This window comes from Thermobia domestica, chromosome 14, assembly GCF_964235325.1.
Source record: "Thermobia domestica chromosome 14, izTheDome1.hap1.1, whole genome shotgun sequence".
NCBI lineage: Eukaryota > Metazoa > Arthropoda > Insecta > Zygentoma > Lepismatidae > Thermobia > Thermobia domestica.
Window position 1 is genome coordinate 58,470,098 of NC_137467.1, and position 14,749 is coordinate 58,484,846.

Below are 14,749 nucleotides of genomic sequence, written 5' to 3' on the forward strand. Positions count from 1 at the left end.
TTAACAGAAATTAGCGAAATTGTATAATTTTTTCGAAAGAAAGGATGGTCTCCTTCAGCTAAAAATTGGCCCAAATTTTTAATGGTGAGATTGCTATTGAGTAGCAGCGGTGTTGCAAATGATCTTTTACTGTACAATTAGTATTTTTAGGTAATTTTTAGCAAGATATAAAAAAGACACAAAGGAGGTAATGTTTGGTTTATATTATATGGTAGTTGAATTTAATATTAATTGTAATTGAAGAAGTTAATCAAGTACTAGTTTCAATCTATTTCTGTAAAGTGTAGAAGTGTAGACTAAACTGAACGTCATATGATTTCCAACATTAGAGCACAATTTTCGTTTTTTTAAAATTTTTAAAAAAAAATTATTATTGACTAATGAAACAACAATGAACGTTATAGAACCAGTATAAGTGCGTAAATCAGATTGGTGAGTATCCCCTTTAAGAAATGTGTGCCAGACATTATGTGTATTATAGTAGATATCAATAGTTATTGGTCTGTTAGTATTATTACAATAATTATCGTAGATAAAAATAAAAGAAAGGATAACACTGGAATATGTAAATTAAAATGTGAAGATATGTATAGTAAACAGTAGAAATATACACGTCGATGAGCGGTTGACTCAAATTCGTTGAAAATATCTACAAAATATGACAAGAATAATAATGCGGCATAGGCATACTATGAAGTGATCGATATGCGAAATAATGAATATAAAATATAACAAATAGTGAAGAAAAATATAACAAGAGGGAGAAAGGCAAGCGGACGGTAATGACTTTATACTACGTATATGTAAGGTCTTTACATTGTTAAATAGTGCGTGGGGTTCGTATTTCGATCCCAGCTTCAGACAACTGGGACTGTGGAGGACAAACACCATGTGCATGGGCTTTCTCGGGACTTCCTCTCACTTTCATCATTCATCACTATCATTCGCCTCATCATTATTGTCTCTCTTACATAAAGAAAAAGCCCTTTTCATGCGATTAGGACAGTTGATCGCAATCATTTTTAATATTAGCATTGTAAGCTTAATAATCTATTCCACATGAGGAGCAATCAAAACGATCCCGGAATTCTGATATAGCTCTTTATTACCACACATTTACTTAATCGCCTTACAATATAAGTACACATTTACTTAATCGCCTTACAATATAAGTACACATTTACTTAATCGCCTTACAATATAAGTGCACATTTATTTAATCGCCTTACAATATAAGTACACATTTATTTAATCGCCTTACAATATAAGTACACATTTATTTAATCGCCTTACAATATAAGTACACATTTAGTTAATCGCCTTACAATATAAGTGCACATTTACTTAATCGCCTTACAATATAAGTACACATTTAGTTAATCGCCTTACAATATAAGTACACATTTACTTAATCGCCTTACAATATAAGTACACATTTACTTAATCGCCTTACAATATAAGTACACATTTACTTAATCGCCTTACAATATAAGTGCACATTTACTTAATCGCCTTACAATATAAGTACACATTTATTTAATCGCCTTACAATATAAGTACACATTTACTTAATCGCCTTACAATATAAAGTACACATTTACAAAGTTGGCACCTTCGGAATACACACACACAGACAACTTGTTAACCTTTCCTGCGACGAAAGACCTCTTTTGATATCTTCCGAAGTTTAGCCGTCGCATTAGTTTTGATCTCTTCTACGTTGGCGAAACGGAAAAGGCCCATTTTTAACTTTGAGAAGAGCCTAACATCCGGTGGTGTTAAACTGTTTTACAGGCTATGAAGCTCTCTGAAACAGATTTTGCCTAATTTGCGTATGAACGTGATGTTTACGCGTTGCTAATCTGTGAAATTGCGCCAATTGATTACCACATACTCCTTTGTTCAGCTACACTACTTGTACACTGCCTGTTAAGACGTGTTCACACTTGTTACATTAAGAATTAGGCAGCCAACAGACTGTGTGGTCCAAGATTCATTGTGATTGTATCACAAATGTCAGAACTACAACAACATTCCATGAACTTTATGACTGTCCCTCGTATATTACGATAGAACGCATAGGAATATCATCTCAGGTCCCACTTAATTATTTCTGAATAATCGTTGTACTTTAAATCTTTCGCCTCTCTCCGGAACCTTGTTCATGCAGGGTAAAATAGGGAAAATAAAATAAAATAATGGAAGAAAATATAAAAAAGTAGATTTACCGGGAATCAGCAATGTCGGTACATTTTCTTGACCTTATTGCTGCTTTTCAGTTGCCAAGTGGCAATGAGGCTCGTTGTGAAATTGTGAAGTCGAAGGTATTTTTGTTGTTGTTTGGATGAGGCTTCCAATTTACATTAATGTTTTATATTTCTCTTATACTATGGAGCGAGTGCTTCCACCAAGAATCGAACTTGAGACCGCATTTGTTTCCTATCAGTTTTTGATGGCTCTTTATCACTACAGCTATCTCTGCAGCTGCATTACAAAATGAGAAATAAGAGCTTATACAGAGTGGCCCAAAAATAGGTATACATACCAGCTTCGATCAAGTATGACATTTTAATTTATTAAGATAATGAATGTATTTTCTTTGGTTTGTTCCGAGCTTAACTTATGAGTGAAAATAAATTAAGAATAGATAGCAAAGAAACTAACAAGGAGAAGGCAGAGTTTGGTAAGTGAACTTCAGGGTCATTTTTTGCGAGGTGGTAGTGTACATTTAAAGAGTTAATATTACAAACTGGGAGAGCGCAATGGGTAAAAATGACGGAGAAAAACCGTCTTAAAGTTTTCTACTCGACGCATATATATCGTACGACGCGCAAACTTATCAAGTGACGGCGTAGCAGAGTGAGAAGAATCAGCGACACAAGTGCAAAAAGTCACGGGTTCGATTCTCGTTCGAGTCAAACTTTTTTCTTGTTTTTTGCTTCAATCAATAAAGTAGGCATTTGTAACTAGAAGTAAAATATTAATTCACCATATGTTTATAATGAATAAAACAATAGACATTTTCAATCACTTGTAAATTCCTTTGATGTTCCATGTTAACTAGGAACAAAATTTAATCTCTTCCGTAAATATTATTGTTACTGCAGTCGTTGGGTAAAAAATGTTCTTGAAACTTCATGTCTACATCTGTTGACAGTGTGAGAATCTGGTGACATTCCTCTAGTCTGTTACGGGACTTTTGGAGTAACCTAACGCCAGGCCTCTAGTCTGCTACGGGACTACGCCTATCCTATCTCCTGCCTCAGCCTGCTACGGGACTCTGTCTGGGAATCCTAACCTCAGCCGCTTAGCCTGCTACGGGGCTCTGTTGGCCACTTAACCCGCCTCTGCTTGCTACGAAGCATTGGTTCCTTAATTCCACTCCACTTAGCCTGTTACGGGGCTCTGTTGGAGATCCTGTCTGGGACCTTACTGTCAAAGACTACCTGTAACTAACCTTTGATTCTAAAGAGATTAATTTGTGAAAATACTTTTATAGTGGAAGTTTTATAATAAAACAGGTAGTGGGAGTCGATTCCGGACGCTCTTTTTATTAAATGCTCTACTCACAAAACCTATATGAGACAAAGTTTTACAATATTTTATTTATAGTTACAAATGGTTACTTTATTAGTTGAAGCAAAAAAAAACAAGGATTGACTCGAACCCGGGACCCTTTGCATATGAGCTGCACACTTTACTCACTCTGCCACGCCGTCGCTTGATCGAGTTGTGAATCGAACAGTATATGTGACTAGTAGAAAACTTTTGAAGATGGTTTTTTCTCCCTTATTTTTGCCCATTGCGCTCTCCCAGTTTGTAATATTAACTCTTTAAATGTGCACTACCTCCTCGCAAAAAATGGCCCCGAAGTTCACTTACCAAAGTCTGCCTTCTCCTTGTAAGACAATACCTGTATAGATAATAATAAGTGAATGATATAAAACGTCATGACCGATCAGTACGGGACTGTATACCTACTTTTGGGCCATTCTGTACATTGCAACAAAACTTGAAATTTAACTCTGGTGCATAGGTTCCTTGGTTCGATCACAGCTAGCGCCAAGTGAGCTTTGTGGTGGACAAATACCGTGTAAATGGCTTTCTCGGGATTTTCCTGTTTCCTCCCACTTTCTTCATTCCACGATTTCATTAATTTCTCATCATCATCGTCTCATTTAACCTAGTTGACATAATTGTGAGACGTAAAACTTGGATCTCATTTCCTCAGTGGTAGAGCGTTCACCTCCGATGCTTGGGGTCCCTGGTTCGATCCCAGCTCGCGCCGTGTGGACTTTGTGGTGGACAAACACCGTGCTCGTGGGTTTTCTCGGGGTTCTCCCGTTTCCTCCCACTTTCTTCATTTTACCATTTCACTCATCTCTCATCATCACCGTCTCCTTTAGCCTAACCGGCATAACCGTGGGACGTAAAACTGAAAGATTTCATTTCATTTTCATTTTTTGGATCTCATTTCATTTTCACAACTTAAAATACGCGTATAACAACAGGATTTGTTAAGTGAGATGCAAATAAACATTTTTCAATATCAATGCTAAAATCCTCATTATTAATGTTTTCGCATATTCTTCCATCAACGTCTCAATTATGAATAAGCAACGTTTGCATTGTTTTACAAAACTGTACTAAAAACATAAACATTTCAGTTACCATGAGGGCAGGGAATACAGTACTAAATTATGTGCAACCAGGCGTTTTTTAGATCAAAAATTTTCCCTCAGCGCTCGAGCATACATTTTTCGGGTTGAACAAAATTCCAACACGGCTCCAATGTTTCAGACAATTATACTGCAAAGTTCTCTAGTATACAAATGCTGTGAAAGTAGCAATCGGTGGCCGAATATTTTTCTGATGGGCGCCAAAATGTCCTAACCGGGTAAAATTTTTAGTTTCAGCCGCTCGTGAACTACTGCGAAAATTGTAATTTATTGTCCCATAAATGTTTTATTTATTATTGATTTTAAAGCGATGATGATGAAGATGAGTGTGCAGCCGAGAACCGGTTTTTGACCTTATGGTCCCCAGGCAAGGTGAATACTGCCAATGGTTTGCTATTGCTTTCTGTCGGGTGAGTCCAATGGCGGAATTCTAAAGTGGCAAAGAATATTTATGTCTAACATAATTATTATTCTTTAAGCTACTAGAGTTTTCTTTTCTATTTCCTACTTTCTCCCCTTTTCTCTGTTTTTTCTTTCTTTTAATCGTTACAGGAATTTCGGTGGGAAAGAGGGACATATCTATCTACCTACCTCCTGTGGCTACGCTCTCGATCACATGCAATACAAAGTGCAATTTTAAGTCTTACAAACTGTTATGCATAAATATATGTATCGATCAGTTTCAGATGTGATTAAGTATTTAGGTATGAAATATTTTCATGTAGCACATAAACATTATTACTGATGTACACTCATGTCCAAAATGACTGTCGGGGGGCGCGGTGGCTCAGTGGTAGAGCGTTCACCTCCAGTGCTTGGGGTCCGATCCCAGCTCGCGCCGTGTGGACTTTGTGGTGGACAAACATCGTGCTCGTGGGTTTTCTCGAATTTCTCCCGTCTCCTCCCACTTTCTTCATTCCACCATTTCATTCATTTCTCATAATCACCGTCTCCTTTAGCCTAACCGGCATTAACTGTGGGATGTAAAACTCAAAGATTTCATTTTCATTTCCAAAATGATTGTCGCATATCTATAACTGTCTTGTTGTGGGAATATAATTTGATAATGATTTTGCAGGATACTTTTAATGCTAATACTATGTGTATAATTGGGAAATGTATATTTGGGGTAAATTTCAAAGGAAAAGAATTATAAATACGAAAATTAGAATGAGTAAAAGAAAATGTTAAATGGACAAGAAAGTTTTATTTTCGTTTTGTCTTATTTCCTGCTCTTTTGACATGAAATTTTCCACATACATGTCTTTGCCGATTATGCACATACTAACATTATAAGAAATACCGGGTGAATTCGTTATCAAATTATATTCCTATCAGCAACATATTTATAGACATGCGACAATAATTTTGGACATGAGTGTACATTTTTCTCAATTACTTTTTCTTTTCGTGCATTCTGAAATTGCAACATTCATGAAGCATTTTAAAATTGCTGATTACTAGAATACATTTCAAGGGCCCTTGGCATTCAGAAACAATTGTAATGGTCTATTATTAATTCTGTCAGAATTGTCATAACAAATGGAACGTGCAAATTAAGTACAGTATTATTCCACCACCGAGTCTCGTTACTTTATTATTGGCGGGGGGCCTACCGGGATTGTTCCGGTATTCCGGTGGGCCTAACCGCCGCTGTATTGTGGATATATTCACGAATAACTTCAACACAGGTTTCATAGATTTTGATGATTCTTCTTTTTGTTTGTTTGTTTGAAAAAGCATGGATCCCGATGGTTTGATATAAATTTTATCAGGATCTATTGATAGCCTCCGGTCTTAGATCGTGAAACTTCTCAACGGTTGAAAATACCCTATCTTGAGTTCAGGTACCTAACTAAACTACTGGGATAACGAAAAAGTGGAAAATATAACAAACATTATGAAAATATTAAACGACTTAAAAAGTAGCTAGAAAGCATATAATAATAATAATAATAATAATAATAATAATAATAATAATAATAATAATAATAATAATAATAATAATAATACAAGTTCTAACAGGCAGAAAATAATAAATGTCCTTCAATATGAATGCCGAGGAAACACGTGCCCCCAGAGTTTGCTTGAGTCATAGGTTCTGAATATCTAACAACGAAACCCAAATATCTGAATTGAGCGCCACTGCCGTTCCGTATCAATAAATACTAGTACAAACAATTTGAGACATTAAGATGAATAATAAGTATTTAAGTGGAAGAGGAGAAAATAACAACAGTTTCTTGGATACATTTGTACAAGAGTTTTCAATCACACCTTGTTAGCTGCCTATAAGATAATAGCTAATGAACTGCAATGTTCAAGTACCAAGCTCAACAATAATAATATAAGTTTGTCATCAGATACGGCTTTGTAAAATAGTAACAAAGTCACGTGCCTTCACGATACGAAAAATAAACATAATCATGGACATTTATTTCTATATAGGAATGAGGAACTACCAATCATTTTTTTTAGTTATTTAAATATGAAGTTAGCAACCCTAATTGACGTCCATGAAAGATTTGGCAACATTGCGTAAGTCACGATACTTGATGTTATCTTCTGTCACGTGTTGTGGCTCGGCTCTTTCTCGCGTTAGCTTGCCTCAAAGAAAATCCTTTAAACTCCTGTCCTTAAGTACAAGGTAATCACACTTTTAACGTTAAAAAAAAAAAAAAAAAAAAAACTCTACTTACCTCCTTGCAGTCAAAGAGAGGAACCAAACGACAGAGGAGAGGAGGTGGGCGGAATGGTGGATCCCTTTAATTTTGCCCTCTCCACACAATGAAGGTAGGCGTACGAGGAAAGACTTACTAATCGGTACGTTTAAGGCGGAGAACACTCAGTGAAGCTCAATGAATTCAATCCCCGTTAGATTTGAGGAATTTCGCACATATTTTGGAGCTTTCCCGTAGGTATATGGTTAGCAAATATATCTTCCGCATGGATACCAGTGTTCGATTTTCGGTAAGAGTACGTTTGAAGATGGTGAAGATGAAGATGAATGGTCGAATGAATTCTCATTTGCTTTACAAACGACCAAAATCGAATAAATACTTGAATTTCAATGTATCATGAAAATATTATAATGTCCTTGTTTTCCAAGTTAATAAATGTTCTAAATATACAAGAAAATAACCCTAGTTAACTTTTTTCATTACTTAATTTCTTTATATCCATTTCAAATTGCAAGAAATGAAATGAAATCTTTAAGTTACGTCCCACGGTTCTACCGGCTAGGCTAATGGAGACGGCGATGATGAAAAATGAATGAAATAAAGGAATGAAGAAAGTGGGAGGAAACGGGAGAACCCCCAGGAAACCCACGGTGTTTTTCCACCACAAACTTTACTTGGAGCGAGCTGGGATAGAATCAGAGACTCCATGTATCAGATGTGAACACTTTACCACTGAGCCACCGTGGCCCCATTTCAAATTGCAATGCTAATAATTATGTACTTCATAATGATAACTAACTAACTCTATGATCTATGGAACCCGGAGGTTCAATGTCGCGTTCACAAAAGCTCTCCACTGAGTTCTATCCTTAGCCAATTGGATCCAGTTTCTACTTTGTATTCCTATCTCTGAGACATCCATCTTAATATTGTCCTCCCATCTACGCCTAGGTCTTCCTAATGGTCGTTTTCCGATTGGTCTTTCAGTCAAGGCTTTGAAAGCATTTCTACTTTCTTCCATTCTAGCTACATGACCTGCCCACCTAAGCCTCCTAGACTTGACGACCCTAACAATGTTGGGTAAACCGTATAAATTTTGTAGTTCCTCGTTATGAAGTTTCTGCCATTCCCCATTTCCGTTCCTTTTGGGTCCGAATATTCGTCTGAGCGTCTTGTTCTTAAATACTTTCAGTCTATGTTCTTCCCTCAGAGTAAGCGACCATGTTTCGAAACCATACAGAACAACAGGTATGATTATCGTTTTATATAGTAGCGGTATATTTTAAGCTTCAAATTCCTCGACAGAATTCCCGACGACAAGAGATTTTGAACTGAATAATAACACGAATTCCCTGTTTTTAGTCGACATTTAATGTCTTCGTGAATATGATTTTGGTCTGTTAATATTGATCCTAGATATTTGAAAGTATCCACTTTATCAAAAGTATTATTTAATATTTTAACGCATCCATAATTTGCCGTATTACGGTCCCGACGCACTTCCATGTATTTAGTTTTCTCTGCATTTATTTCTAAACCCATGTCCCTGCAAGCGCTTAATAAGATCTCTGCATTTCTTTCTCTTGTTCTCCTATCATTCCCTATTAAATTTACATCATCAGCATATGCCATAACTTGGTGAATACCGCTCAACTCTAGGCTCTGGTTGCTATCTTTGATTCTCCTTAGAGTGTATTCCAGAACAAAGTTAAATAATAATGGTGACAACGCATCTCCTTGTTTCAGGCCATTTTCGACGTAAAAGCTCATGGACAAAAAATTTCCTACCCGGACTTTACTTTGGGACTCATTTAAACATATCTTAATTAATCTAATTAGCTTTCTCGGTATTCCAAGTTCTGTAAGAATGTTGTATAATGTTTCTCTCCTAACCGAGTCGTACGCCTTTCTAAAATCAATAAATAATTGATGTACCCGGGTATTGTACTCCCACTTTTTCCCCCAAGTATTTGGTGATATTGATAAGAATTGAAAATTGTAGGTAATTTTAGAAGTTAAGCAGTTTACAGCAATGGAATTACGAAAAAGAGAATACGGTGTCAACAATGGAAGAAGAGAAATAGCGAACATAAATTCACAACTAAACTTACTAGGATATTTACAAATGTAAAAATTTCGTTCACGTTTTGGAATAAAAAGAAGACAAGTGAAAGTAGACTTTTTTATTAACTTATATACATTTTGAAGGGACACTCTTACGCTGCTTTTCGACATAGTTAACATACAAGTTTAGAATCTTACCATAGCAATAAACAAGCGCTTAAAAATTCCATTTCCATTAAAAAAAAAAAAAAAAAACTACCCGTGATTTTGACCATTCCTGCATGCTATCTTGAAAATCTGCGTCGTTATCTCAAAGCGCTGCGTTGGTATCCAGATACTTATATAGGGAAACAAGTAGTAATCACTTGGTGCGATGTTTGTGCTATATGGTGGATGGTCGAAAACCTCCCAATGAAATGTCTGTAAGAGTTCCTGAGTCCGCTTAGCCGAATGCTAATGAGAGTTACCATGAAACAGCAGAATGTTTACACACAGTTTTCCTCAGCGTTTGTTTTGAATTGCTCTTCGGAACTTCTCTCATGTATCACAATATTTTTCTGCGGTAATTGTCGTTCCAGTTCGTAACCCAAGTATAACCCTTAGCAACGATAGATCAATAAAGGAATCACCGTTTTCATTATAGGCCTTAAAGAATTTTAAAGCGGCTATCATCCACTGAGTTTTGTCCCTTTGTCAACATTTTCGGAGACTATTTTGCACAAAATTTATGGAAACCTAGCTTTTGAGTCATAATTTCCCATGCAATAAGCTCCGTGAAATTTCCGGAAACTCAAACGAGGGGTTTGTTATCATAAAATCGTGATTTTCACAAATTTTGTCTTTTTGCAACTACTTCATCCGTCACCCACTTGCTCGATCGCCCACTTCGGTCTTCATCATGAACGTTTGTGTGGCCATCATTAAACATGACGCACCAACGCCTCACTCTACTTTCACTCATTACATCTTTACCGGAAACTTTACACAGTCGTCAATAAATGTCAATCAGTTAGTGTTTTTTGCCAACAAAATTCGTATGATCGATCTCTGTTTACAACTGGCGGAATTCTCAATCGGAGCACTCATGCTATCAATATATCACGAACAGGGCAGAAGCAATACCAACTTCACATGTCCACAGTTGGATACACACTCAACGAGCGGACCCAGCGGATCAGCGTTGCCAGACTCATAGCTCGGAATTATTCCAAAACCTGATCGAAATTGTGCTTGATTCGGTCAAATTATGCTAGATCCTCATAATTACTAATTCAGGAGTTTTAAAACAAAACAACAACAACAAAAAAAAAACTAAGTTTAGATACGATAACGTAACTTAAAATACGCAGAGCGCAAGAATGCGTGGATAGAACTCAATACTTCACGCACCAAAGCTTTAACTCAACTAAACTAGTGCAGTCGTTGCCAGACTCAATGGCGTATATATCGTATAAAGGAATGCAAAGTGTCTGTTTACATATTTTGAAAGAAAGTTACCTCGCAGCGTAAGCGGAATTGGGAGTTGTCTGCTGGGGGGGGGGGAGATCTTTGGTTGGTCTCGGACCTTTCATTTCAGGGATAAAGATGGTCATGAAGTCAGAAATAAAGATGGTGAAGTTGTCAAAAAGTTGGGGGGAGAATGTCCCCCATAGCTCCGCCCATCCCTCGCAGTTAACGGATTGGAAAACCCTGGGTAGAGCCACACACACACACACACACACACACACACACACACACACACACACACAAAAGCCGTTTCTAACTTACTTCGGAAAATAAGACTGCCTATATGGTTTATCGACTGTATGAATCAATGGGAGAGGATACATTTCTGCCGTTCTTTTTCTTCCCACGACCAACTTCTTTCTCATCTCCAGGTTTTACGGCTTTTTAATAAACTTGCTGAAATTATGCTAGATTTGGGCGCGATGCTAAAAGCAAGATGCTAGATGCTAAAGATGCAAGATGCTAGATCTGGCAACGCTGCAGCGGATGTCCCTGCACAAAATGGCGGTGCTCGACCTATCCCTAGCGGCACCCCGTCGAAATGTGATTGACATTCCGGATAGCCCTTGGAGTTACACCTTATTGCGTCCAAATGGAAGTGGAAAAATTCGATGTTGATTCTATTACTCTGACCATCTTTGAAACATTTTAGTGAGGATATCTACGTAAGGGCACTACGGCAAGGTGACCAGACTTCCCGTTTTAGCCGGGACAGTCCCTTATTTTCAATCGTTATCCCGTTTCTTTGATTCTCAAACGGGACGCCTAAATGTCCCGTCTTTAAGCAAACATGACCCAGGTGTCCCGTAATTATTATTCAAAATATAAATGGTCAATGCTAATTCTACACTCTTCCGTACCAACACTCATTGGGAAGGTTCAGCCGTGCCTAGAACTTCTGGATATTCAAATGAGAATTGAGTGTTCTGTAGTTCAAGTGGGAATTGAGTGGGAATTCTGAGTGTTGAAGTAGTAAATTGAAAACACTTCTGAGTCCCAACATGCAATGTGGATGTCACCCACCCCCACCCCCCGTCGCCGATTCGTAGGCGTCCCGTTTTTGACAGTAAAAGTTCTGGTCACCTTGCACTACGGTATTCAGAAAGAAGCTCATAAGCAATTATTTAATTACTACTTCAAGCTTAAATTAGCGAACCGAATGTTACTACGAAAGATTAGTACATAGAAATATATGAAATGTCATCAAACACCGTGAATATAAGGTACGTAAACGCCAATGTAAAGAAAATATAATAATTGAAAATATCTCTGACAGAGAAGATATTTTGTATTTAGATTTTTGGTCAAATCAGCAATTCACATTCTGAAATTTAAGCTAGTTGGAAGGCTATCAACTGCTTAGACGGCTATACCCTCTTTCAGGGAGGAGATGTTATGGTTCAAGGAGCAATGGTAGATAAAGTAAAAGTTGCTATTCATTTTCAGTTATTTTAAATTGATTGTAAATAATCATGGTTCTATTAAGGAAGACTATAAAAATAAAAATATTCTGTGTATAATGTAGATGGGTAGGCAAGCTTTATCATAATAACTAGCATGGAAATCTAAGCAGGAAATCCATATTGTTGTACGAACTAAGGAACACTTTTTCTAGTATTGAGAACAAGTGGGAAATTAAACCTGAAGTTGTTCCTATTAAACATTGAAGAAGATTGGCTAGAAATACCTATCGAATATGATACTAAATCATGATATTGTTTTGGTGGTTCTTATTAAAGAACACGTATTCCTTAACAATATAAGTGGGAGATTTCGGACTAGTTCGGAAGCTTGTATGGAACAATAAAAATTATAGCTAAAATGTTGATTCGATATTCCGCTTACAGTACCAGGTGGTGGAACGATTGATTGATTCGTGGAGTGAAAGATTAATTTGTTGTGAAGGGTAAGCATTGGCGACGATTTGGTCCAGCCCCCCCGACAGTTTGTTTAGGCCGATATGTTTGTATTGAAGTCCTTGTTAATGTCTTGTTAAGTAATATTTGACAAACCTAAAATATGCAGAAATCGGTGCCAGTGAGGACAACAAAAGCCATGTTAGTAGCATACTGAAATACATGAAAATTCTTTCAGCGACAAAATGAACTAATGGAAATAATGTCAACCCCTGAGGTACACTGGACATAAGGAATTACTTATCAAGGGCGTCCATCAGGGTGGCAAGGTGGGGCGATCGCCCCCTAAGAGGAAATTGTACTTGGGAATATTAAAAACACAATAGAATTTTTACATTAGTTACAGCAAAATCTGAAAGTATATTTGAAACGTCGCTTATACTTGCCCCCCTTCCCCTTTGGAAACCATAACATGGGTGCCCTTGCTTATTATAGACGATAATGTAAGCTACACGTAATTTTATGAATAAATACACACCCTGTAATGTTTACAGAGGCAATGGAAGATATAAGACAAGGCTAGATCCCCATCGAGCGTTTTACTGAAAATAGTAAAACATCTCGTTTGTGTATTTCGTTATTAATCATATCTTAGAATGGTCGCATTGAAGTAGTGTTTTGTTTGTATGAATGTCGTGCCATCTTTAAAACATTTTCAGCAGAAGACTGTTAAATTGATCTTTAGTGAGTGTTAAATTAACTTTGCAACACTTTTTCGTCTTTCATCAGGAAAATAAAGTTCGTAATGATGCAGATTCTCCTTGTAAGTACAAATTCAATAGTCATTAATACATTATTATTGTGTACAATTTTAGAACGCCCCTTTGCTCTTCAATCCTCCTACTGATCATGCAGGTGTTATATCCTAGGGTGCGTGATAGTGTCAATGGTAACCATGGAAATGACGTCAAATAAATAAATGTACGTGTATCACTTGTTTATGCATGATGAATCTGGTATTACTATTAGTAATTATGCATAGGAGTGGAATTATTTGCTTACAAAGAATGTAAAACAATTGAAAACGTTACTATATATTTAAGTACAAGGATCAGCGATCCTGAATCACATGATTAAAATAATAATAATAATAATAATAATAAATAATAATAATATTTAATATGCAGAGTAACTTTATCTAAATACTTACGTGCTGCGAAAGATAAACGTGACTATTACATTGCTGCAGTACCGTTTACCGTACAACATTGTATAATTCATATGAGATTTTTGTGTCACTTAAGCATCACTCAAGTCACGTAGCGGTTTTTTAGTTTTGCAAACTAGTGGTAGATATCACGATGGTATGTGAGACAATTATCGTATTTGAAAGACAGTACTACGTAATTTTTCTTCGTAAAGATAAAAAGTCCTTACTTGGTAAAATTTTTTATGTGGTGGTTCATTTTTAAAAATGCAAATAGAATTTGGTTTTCTGAGCACTTGAGTGGGCGTGTGCTAGTAATATTACAATGAAACAGACCATAATGAATGTGTAGTATCATAGAGGAAATATATTCCTGTAGGAATATATTTATGGTAATATAAAGAAGAACTGCTTTTAGTTTCATATAGCCCTACTAGCAGCGTTCACCCCGCTTCGCTGCGGTCACCCCGGAACGCAATAAACTTTGTTACTTAGATAATTTTTACTTTTTCGCTTTCAAGTGATATGATAAAAACCATAGAAGATTGCAGTAAATGTTAACATTATATCGCCTGTCATTTATGTTAACCCGCCCCGCTTCGCTGCGGTCACCCCGGAACGCAATAAACTTTGTTACTTAGATAATTTTTACTTTTTCGCTTTCAAGTGATATGATAAAAACCATAGTAGATTGCAGTAAATGTTAACATTATATCGCCTGTCATTTATGTTAACCCGCCGAGTGACACGGTCATG

General features: G+C 36.6%; 1 protein-coding gene across 2 annotated transcripts in view; it reads left to right on the top strand.

Annotated features, from left to right (window-relative positions):
* Nucleotides 1–13,464: 13,464 nt before the first annotated feature.
* The window catches only part of LOC145669686 (protein Fe65 homolog), a 748,169-nt gene continuing 746,884 nt past the window's right edge, over nucleotides 13,465–14,749 (top strand). For both annotated transcript variants that reach the window (XM_081737961.1, XM_081737963.1), the window contains exon 1: nucleotides 13,465–13,609. The gene's annotated coding sequence lies outside the window, so the exon portion shown is untranslated. The remainder of the gene's footprint in view (nucleotides 13,610–14,749) is intronic.